Genomic DNA, 8,183 nt, shown 5'->3' with positions numbered 1-8,183 from the left:
AAATCCTGCGTGTTTTTACTCCAACTCAAAAAGCTCGGGTTTCAGTCCAAAATCAGAGGGCTTCATGAAGCTCTGTTTTCACAACAATGCTGGAAACGCTTTGGTGTTGCTCCAAAGTGGAAAGAAAAGCATACTTGGAAACTTCAAAAGCTGCCACCAGGAGGAATGTCACCCCGTGGCTGGCCACAGGAGCGTGGGCTGCTTTGGTCATGGCACCCGGTGGAAGGACGAGACATTGGTTTTCCTTCAGATATTGCCGTTACTAAGTAAACTCCCCAAAATCCAGCAGTCAGGAATGGAGGTAAATATTATCCTGCTTCCATGCAGATGGGCAAGTGAAGCCATGGGAGAGCTGGGGCTGGGTAGCCAGGGTACGAACTCAAGTGTTTGCTTTATAAAGCCCATTATTTTTGCTGTTACCCTGTGCATTGCTGCCAGAGCAGCAGTTCTAGAGGAGAGGCTTTGGACTCTTTTGTAGGGTTTGGAAACAAAAGTGTTAATCTCTGTGCAAATTATAACTCAGTCAAACAAGCTACATTTTACTTTATAGAACCTATTTATGTTCTGAGCTCTTGCTATGTCCAGGAGCTGGACTATAACTTCAGAATGCGAACAAGGAATGAAACGCCTGGGTGTGTGGTAACAGCCAGCAAAAAAAACCCACAAAACCCTGAGAAGGCTCTTGTTTGGTATGAATGAGCCCAAGCAGCCTGTCTGAATGAGACCCATAGAGAAAGTCCAGGGCTTTGCACTCCCGGGTTAGAGTTAACCACCTTGCGGGCAGCAGAGACCCGTCAATGCAGGGCTCTGACACGGTCATGCCTCGGTGATGACTGAGAATTACTGACAGGACCTACTTATCCTCTTTTTGCTTTTAGCCTAGGGCATGCTAAGTTTTCCTCCAGCTGTCCGGTTTGATTCACAGCTTCCTGCGCTCACAGACTGGCCCTGTATGGGAGCGACCCAGGCAGCCACCGCTTTTCATTTTTTCAGTGCAATATTCACATGGGGTACAGCAAAAAATCCCTTTTCCAAAGCTCTTGGGGCAGAAAGTTCTTGGGACAGGAGAAAACTCAGTGTGGCTCTTCAGCAGCCATCAGCAAGGCTGCTCAGTCTGCAGATTATACCCAGCAGCAGCGTGGTGCAGTGGTATCTGCAGATGCATCTGGCTGAAAATAGAGGTCTGACAATGCTTTTATTGATATTTGGGTTGGAAAAAATAGCAGACTCGGAGTTCGAGCCTGAGGCATTTCATTTGCAGCGTGCAGCCTCTGTGCTGAATCCTCGGTTGGAGATTTGTTTAATCGGTTATTGACAGTAGAAGTTAATAGCCGCACCCGGGGGAGCTGGGGCATTGGCGGTATCGAAGGGCACATTCATAGCCACAGGCATGCTTAAACAAGCTGCTGCATTCAAAGCTGATACCGTTGATGTTTGCTTCGGCTTAACTTGCGTGGTTCCATTTCTTTTTTTTTAAAGCCCGAAGCCCAAATCGTGGATTTTGCAAGTGAAACTGGCTCGGTACCCCTTGTGCTGCTGGACACCAGCAATCCAGGAGCGGAGAGCATCACCGCTGCCCTGGTTGCTGCTGCCTCGGTGGGCGCAGAGCCCCCGCCGGCGTCGTGGGCAGGGAGAGCCCTCGGCCGTGGCCTGGTGTCTTCCACCACACCCAGCCTTGGATGTGCCCCAGTGCAAACACGCTGCCCAGTTTAACCTGGATATCCTGTGGAAATGACTCTCGTAATAAATTACAAGTAATTTACTGTTACAGGAGTCCACTATGGAAATCACCTGTGCGGAAGGGGGAGATGAGTGTCTTCCAAGGCTGCCTTAAGATGAAAATTTTGGGGAAGGTCCCCCCATATATTCAGCTGGAAAAATTGAGATGATGTGCCTAATGTGACTTTAAAAGTCGGCATCTCGGGAGGTTTCGGACAGCCACATTTGTATTTCAGGCTGGTCAAACAGCTATTGCCTTCTGTCCACAGTGATGGAAGTATTTCATTAGGAAGATGAATAGCTGAACTCTTTGATTAACCAGATCCATTAAAAAAGAGGGAAGGAAATCACCAGGGTCATATTTTAGAGGTTCTCAGCACCCCAACACAAGTTTCTGTCCTTTTCATTTTTCTTGGAGAAGGAAAAGAAAACAAGACCTCCTTACAGGTGAAGAGAGATTTACACCTTCTCCTGTCTTTTCAGCTCCTGAGAGATTCTTTGCTCTTGTTTGAACTTACAGTATGTTTAGCATTAAGAATATCTCAGAAAACCCCTGAACACTGTTTTGGAGTGCCGTAACCGTTCAGCCCATCCTGCTCTCTGTTGTTCTTTCTTGCTGAAGGTCTCAATCTGTGCACCAGTGGAAGCGCCACATCCTGCGAAGAGTGTCTCCTCATCCATCCCAAGTGTGCCTGGTGCTCCAAGGAGGTAGGTGGTTAGACCTCGGTTGTCTTGCATGCTTTTTGTAATGCAGGAAGGGAGCTATTCCCCCACTTCGCCTGTTCCTGACACTGTCCCATGCCAGAAGGGGTGGGTGAGGGCAGCAGGTGCTTCATGCCGAGCGTATGTTGCATGTATGTGACTCCTCGGCTCTTTGACGCTGTAGGATACAAGTCTCTGACCCCTCTGGCCCCCGCGCATCCTCAACAGAGCAGCACTGTTCCTTCAGTCCTTCTGTCCCTTCAATTACCTTCTTGTTTTCGGTGGGTGCTGGGTCCTTGCGTGTGCTCTGTGTTGCAGGGACCCTTGCTTGAAAGCTCTCTCCCTAAAAAGCCCCAAGCCCCTGGCTGGTGTCCTGCTACGTGTTCCTTGTTGCGTGGCCTGGCATGGCATGGGCTTTTTGTCTGTAACAAAGATAATTCTCCTTTCTGAATCTATTGTGTCATTTGGGGGGGTGACCCATGCTTCTGGCATCCGCGCCATGCCGTGGCGATGAGTTACACAGCTTAACTGTGTGCTTTGGGGTGAAAATGCATCCTTGTGTTGGTGCTGAAACTGCTCACCCATAATTTAATGGGGCCTCCTTGGTTTGTGAGAAATTGCAGATGTCTTTCCCTGCTTCCTAAGGACTGCTCATGAGTTTAGGCATATATATATATATATCTCTTATCTTATCACATAGACTTATGTTTTCTAGAGAACAAGGTGTGTGAAAGACCCGATAATGTCTGATGCATAGATAGCTGTTGTCTGCTTAGTACCTGTGTCCGTCTTAAGTGTTTAAGAGAGAAATATGGATGCTTACAGGTGCAGGGAAAGACTCTGCCTACTTGCAGGCACAGCTGCTGTGCCAGGAACCAGCTTTGGGCTGTGAGAAACCCCAGAGCAGTGGATAATCTTGAATCTCTCTATGGGCACAGCCAGGAGTGATGCTTACCTGTTCCCTGCTGACCCTTTTTCCTCTAGTGTGGCCGTCCCGGTCCTGTTTTGGGGGAGGCAAGCTGTGGGGTTGAGCACATACTTCACCTTCTGGCCATAGGTGATGATGCTGAGCTGAGGATGCAGGCGCTGCCCACACCTCCCTCTGCTGCTCCCGTCCCTCCTCCTGCCGGCCCTGCCTCAGGGCAGAGGATGAGGATGGAGATGGGCATGGGGTGAGGGGGGCTCCCGAGCCCCGCAGTTTGGCTGGGCCTCAGGAGGTACCCCAGCCTCTGGCTCTCCAGCTCTATTTTACTGGATTTTCACTTACTTGTAAGCGCAGCTGCAGCTCTCCAAGGAAAACCTCCTAACGCTGCTAACACCATGCTACCTGACAGCGTAATAGCTTTCATGGTTTTTTTTCCAGCAAGGCGAATGGTGTGCAGAAGGGAAAGGGTAAAGCAATAGATCCTGCTTTTGAGACATCTTGTAAACAGCTGTAAGAGCTCCTCTTCCAGCCAGCTAATCTGCGGTGGTGAGATTGGATCCAGGAATGCTGGCTATTAAGCTATGGGTACCCAACAGCTTGCTTTTTTTTTTGTTTGTTTTGTTTTGGTTTTCGTCTTGGCATCAAAAGACAGCTTTTTGCAAATGCTGCCAGTGGAAATGTTTATCTGGTGGTCGCTGTGACCACTAATTGTATGGCAGACCATGGGACTGGCAGCCTGACTCTTATCTTACAAACAGGAGAGCTACCAAAAAAAAAAAAATACTCTTAAATGGAGTGGAAGGGCCAAGAAGGAAGATGGGTGTTTACAGGGAAGTGCTGTAATACTTCCTGACCTTTAGCCTGCAGCAGCTATTTAAAACTACATTTCAAGGTGTTTTGTGCCAAGAGCTACGTGTTTAAAAGCTGCTGTCCCCTTTTACATGCTGCATGCTAAAACTTAGTGAGTTCTTATTCTAATTCTGTATTATTTTTTTTTATATATAATTTTCTGTTTGAAACTCTAATTATTTCTCTTTAACTGAGATCATCAGGTGAGGTAATGGGATTGCGAAAGATATCTAGAGGTTTTCGACCTCAAAAGTTTTAAAGTAATATTATAACCTCTTAATATCTGCTTTTCTTTTGCATAGTCATTTCACCACCTTATTTCCCTTCCCTCTGCCGCAGCCTAGTCAGGTATGCTTATTAAATTGCTTTTAGTCTGTTTTCCGTAGCTATTTCCATTAGCTGTCATTTGCTATGTATGTTGCCTGGGAGCGTGCATGCCAGTCAAATTCTATAGCTCTGCTGCTGTTTAAGTATCAGGGCCAAGATATTGGAGAGGTTTCCAGAGATGCTTATTATGTTGTTAGAAACACGATTAGCTGATTAATGTGTATTTTCTGCTCCCTTTGAATTTACTTAACAGGTTTGGGAGCAAACCGGGCAATCTGTTGTCATCTTTGTAGGCAACAGTTAATAATTTTGTCAGGAAGTATATATAGTAGAAGTCTGTAAGTATATATAATGCTACATATAATTCTATATATTATAGTATGTGTATATGTATTATATATACAGGAAGTGTAGAGATGTCTATAATATATATATAATATATATACACAAAATATATATTATTATATCTTCCTGTATATATATATGTACACCTTCTCATATATAATATTCCTCCTTTTGGGGAATAACATCACTAGACGGTGCCATCATACCTGGTTATTCTTTGTCCCCCTGGGTGCCCGGCAGTGCCGATGCTGTGAGGGACCCCTTGGCTGTGCGAGAGGCGCAGTTTGAGCAGGAAAGCCACGCTGTTTCCCAGAGACGGTCATGCTTCATGCAACCTCCTGCAGTGTTGCATCCTCCTCCATCACCCTTCGCACTCCTGCATCCAGGCTCCGTGTGACCGCAGAGGAGCAGAAAGTCTTGAGCGCTCATGGACTGCAACTAGGGGTTAGGAGTGTGCGAAAGCAATTCTGGAGCCCTATCCCGATGGGTTTTCCAAGTGGGATAAGGTTCCTTGTATTTACATTGCCTTGAATTGTGAGGGTAAGAGCATGCATGTAGATAAAGGCTTACAGCAGAGTAGTCAAGATGCTATAAATTTATGACTACCACTTCCTAACCTGTTAGTACAGGGTGCATCATGTCCCCTCAGCTTGAATGAGCCTCTGTTCACTTCTGCCTGTGTTTGGCATCTCTGCTCCCACCCAAGAGGGTGATGATGGATGAGTTGATGATAGCAGCTTCTGGTATCCGGCAGCCCCGCAGCCCCCAGGGGCCGCTGAGCTAACCACAAGTCTTTGGGCTGTTGGAAATTTGGAAGCAGCCATAGATTCTGTTGGCTCGTGGAAGAATACCTTGAAAAACAGGACTTAAATGAGGTGATCTGTTTAAATGGCACTTAAAAGAGGAGGTATGAATGTGTGGCCTTAACGGTTGCCTGAGCATGCCTTGAAACAGGGCTGTCTGGGGGAAATATGTGACTCTTGGGTGATGGAGCCTGCTGCAGCCTTTCCATCCATGCTGGAATCTGAGGAGATTCCTCAGCTCCTCCTGCAAGCTCCAGAAGAAGCTGGAAATGACTAGAAGTTGCTGACACGCTGCTGGTGGAATACTCTGGCTGGAAACTGCACAGTGGCCCGTGGCATTGCTGTGATCTCTGTGGCAGCCTGTTTTTTGTGGGTGGGAAAGGAGGATGCTCACTGATTTTTTTGCAGTGGCGTCAGGTTGCCCAGGCTCAGCAGGCCTTGCTGGGCTTGCTGGGGAGAGCAGGGAGCTCTGGAAGTGGCTTCAGTACTGTCCTCTGAGCTGTCAGGTGGGCAGTGATAGGCAGGTGGGGTTTGTGTTCATGATAAACCTACCTGGAGTGATTGCAGGGGGGATGCTCTTCAAAAGAGTGTACCGGGGGGGTGTGGGGGGGTGGAAATTATGTCATTGCATTGCTGTCATCTTCTGTTTGCTGCTTTGGGGAGCAGCGTGCCAATGTGCAGAGGCTCCTGTTGTTTGTTAGGTGTGTGTACACTGTGTTCATCTGTGCATTACCTATGTGGATGCATTTATGTGTGTACATGCAAAATAGAGATGCACATTAATTACATTAATTAAACTGAAATTTCCTTTTTGATTAATTGAACTGAAATTTCCCCAATGGCACCCTCTGTTTTCCAGCAGGTTGCTCGTACCCCATCCTCTCCCATCTCCCATCCTATCCCATCCAGAGATGTACCCCATCTCAGGAATGTGCGCCTGGAGGATGAGGAACCAAAATCAAAGGATGTTCCTAGAGGGAAAATGTCAATTTTTTAAAAATGGAGAAAACAAGCATATTTCAGACTGAATTAATGCAGAACTGGGCTGATTAAAGTGAAAAAATGGTAGGGACGTGTCTAGTCAGGAGTTAGGTATAGTCAGTTAGATACAGTCAATGCTATTCTCCATTTTTATAGCATGAACCAAGCAATTTGTCTTAAGACTGTCAAACTGATGAGCATGTAATTGTCACATTGTTGTTTCCATTCACTCCGTCCGCTTGTGTGCATTTGCTTTTGTGAGCTTGTTAGCACGGAGGCCGGACCGCAAAGTGCCCAGTGGGCTGCAAGCCCCCAGTGTTGCTGACAAGGACTAGGTGGGATCTTCCCGAACCGATGCTTCTCTGCGGCACGAAGCAATGCTTGGGGGGGGTTCTTGCTTGCCGTGGGGTACCTGCTGCATTTCTCGCTGAAGCAGGCATACGGGCAGATGGTCGGCAGGTATTTGGGTGCACCAAATTGCTTAACTAACTGTGAGGTGTCCTCTGCTCGGGGGGAATTAGGGTTTGAAGCGGTGTGCCACATTGAGCTGGTGTGGGGCTGCCTTTTGGCATGGTTGTTTGTGAATTATTTGGACCTGCGCAATACCCTTTACTCCTCAAAGCTGCTCACCCTTTTTTCCTTTCATTTGACCTCCAGGAGCCTTGATTTTTCTCTGTCGCGGAAAACTTTGTGCTTTAGTTGGATGGTACCTGGTAGCCACAGTTTTGGCTTTGGGTTTTGACCTACGGGTGCACATGAGGGGTGTTTGTTTGTAGGGTGCTGCGGCGATTGCTGGGGCTTTCCCGAGGCCACCGTCACTCCCCTGCTCGGTGTCACCCTGCCTGGGTTAGAAACGCAAGCAGAAGTAGGGGTCAGTCCTGCCCCCCTGGGTGCTGAGCTGCACCCCCTCTCCTGGGGTCTTTGCACCCCTGAGCGGGGGGTATTTTCTTCCACCCCGGGTAACGTGGCTTTCCATCGAACAAGAAAAGGGCTGGATTTGACTGGAGCTGCAGCTTAGCGATTGCTGCCCTGTGGCAAGTCCTCTGGGCCCATTTTAGAAGAAAATTTAAGAGAAAATAGCTGGGTCGAGCGAGGGGGACCTTCTCACTGCCGTGCAAATGGACAGGCTTGCACGCACATGGGTGCCGTGCCCCAAAAAGGGTCCTGGCAGGTCCCACAAGGGTACGCTCCTCACCCCATGTGCCGGTGCTGCCTCATCCTCAGCGTGTGGATGCTGCTCTCCTGTACACCCCTTGGTGGGACGATGAACGTCGGTATGAACAGTGCCATAGCCAGAGCTGTCTCTCGTGCTGTTGGGAGCTCGACTGCTGAAGAGTAGCAGCTGGTGGAGGAAGCCACCATCCTCCTCTCCCCGGGCTGCCCGCCCCTCCTGGCTCTTGTTCTGCTACCGCAGCCCCAGCCAGAAAATTAAGCCCTAATTCAAAGCCCTTTGAAGTCGAGTCTTTCCGTTCACATCAAGAGGCTTTGGAGCAGACCCCAGGGAAGATTGGAAATGCCTGATAAAGGCTGCA

At 48.3% G+C, this 8,183-nt stretch overlaps 1 protein-coding gene across 1 annotated transcript in view; it reads left to right on the top strand.

The window, feature by feature from the left end:
* Positions 1-2,319: 2,319 nt before the first annotated feature.
* ITGB5 (integrin, beta 5) overlaps positions 2,320-8,183 on the top strand; it is a 59,791-nt gene continuing 53,927 nt past the window's right edge. Inside the window, exon 1 of the mRNA XM_010568904.1 lies at positions 2,320-2,427. The gene's annotated coding sequence lies outside the window, so the exon portion shown is untranslated. The remainder of the gene's footprint in view (positions 2,428-8,183) is intronic.

The sequence above is a fragment of the Haliaeetus leucocephalus genome, unplaced genomic scaffold, assembly GCF_000737465.1.
Source record: "Haliaeetus leucocephalus isolate CR32 unplaced genomic scaffold, Haliaeetus_leucocephalus-4.0 Scaffold1, whole genome shotgun sequence".
Lineage (NCBI taxonomy): Eukaryota > Metazoa > Chordata > Aves > Accipitriformes > Accipitridae > Haliaeetus > Haliaeetus leucocephalus.
Note: the sequence above shows the minus strand (reverse complement) of the source record. Positions and strands in the feature narration are given on the sequence as shown.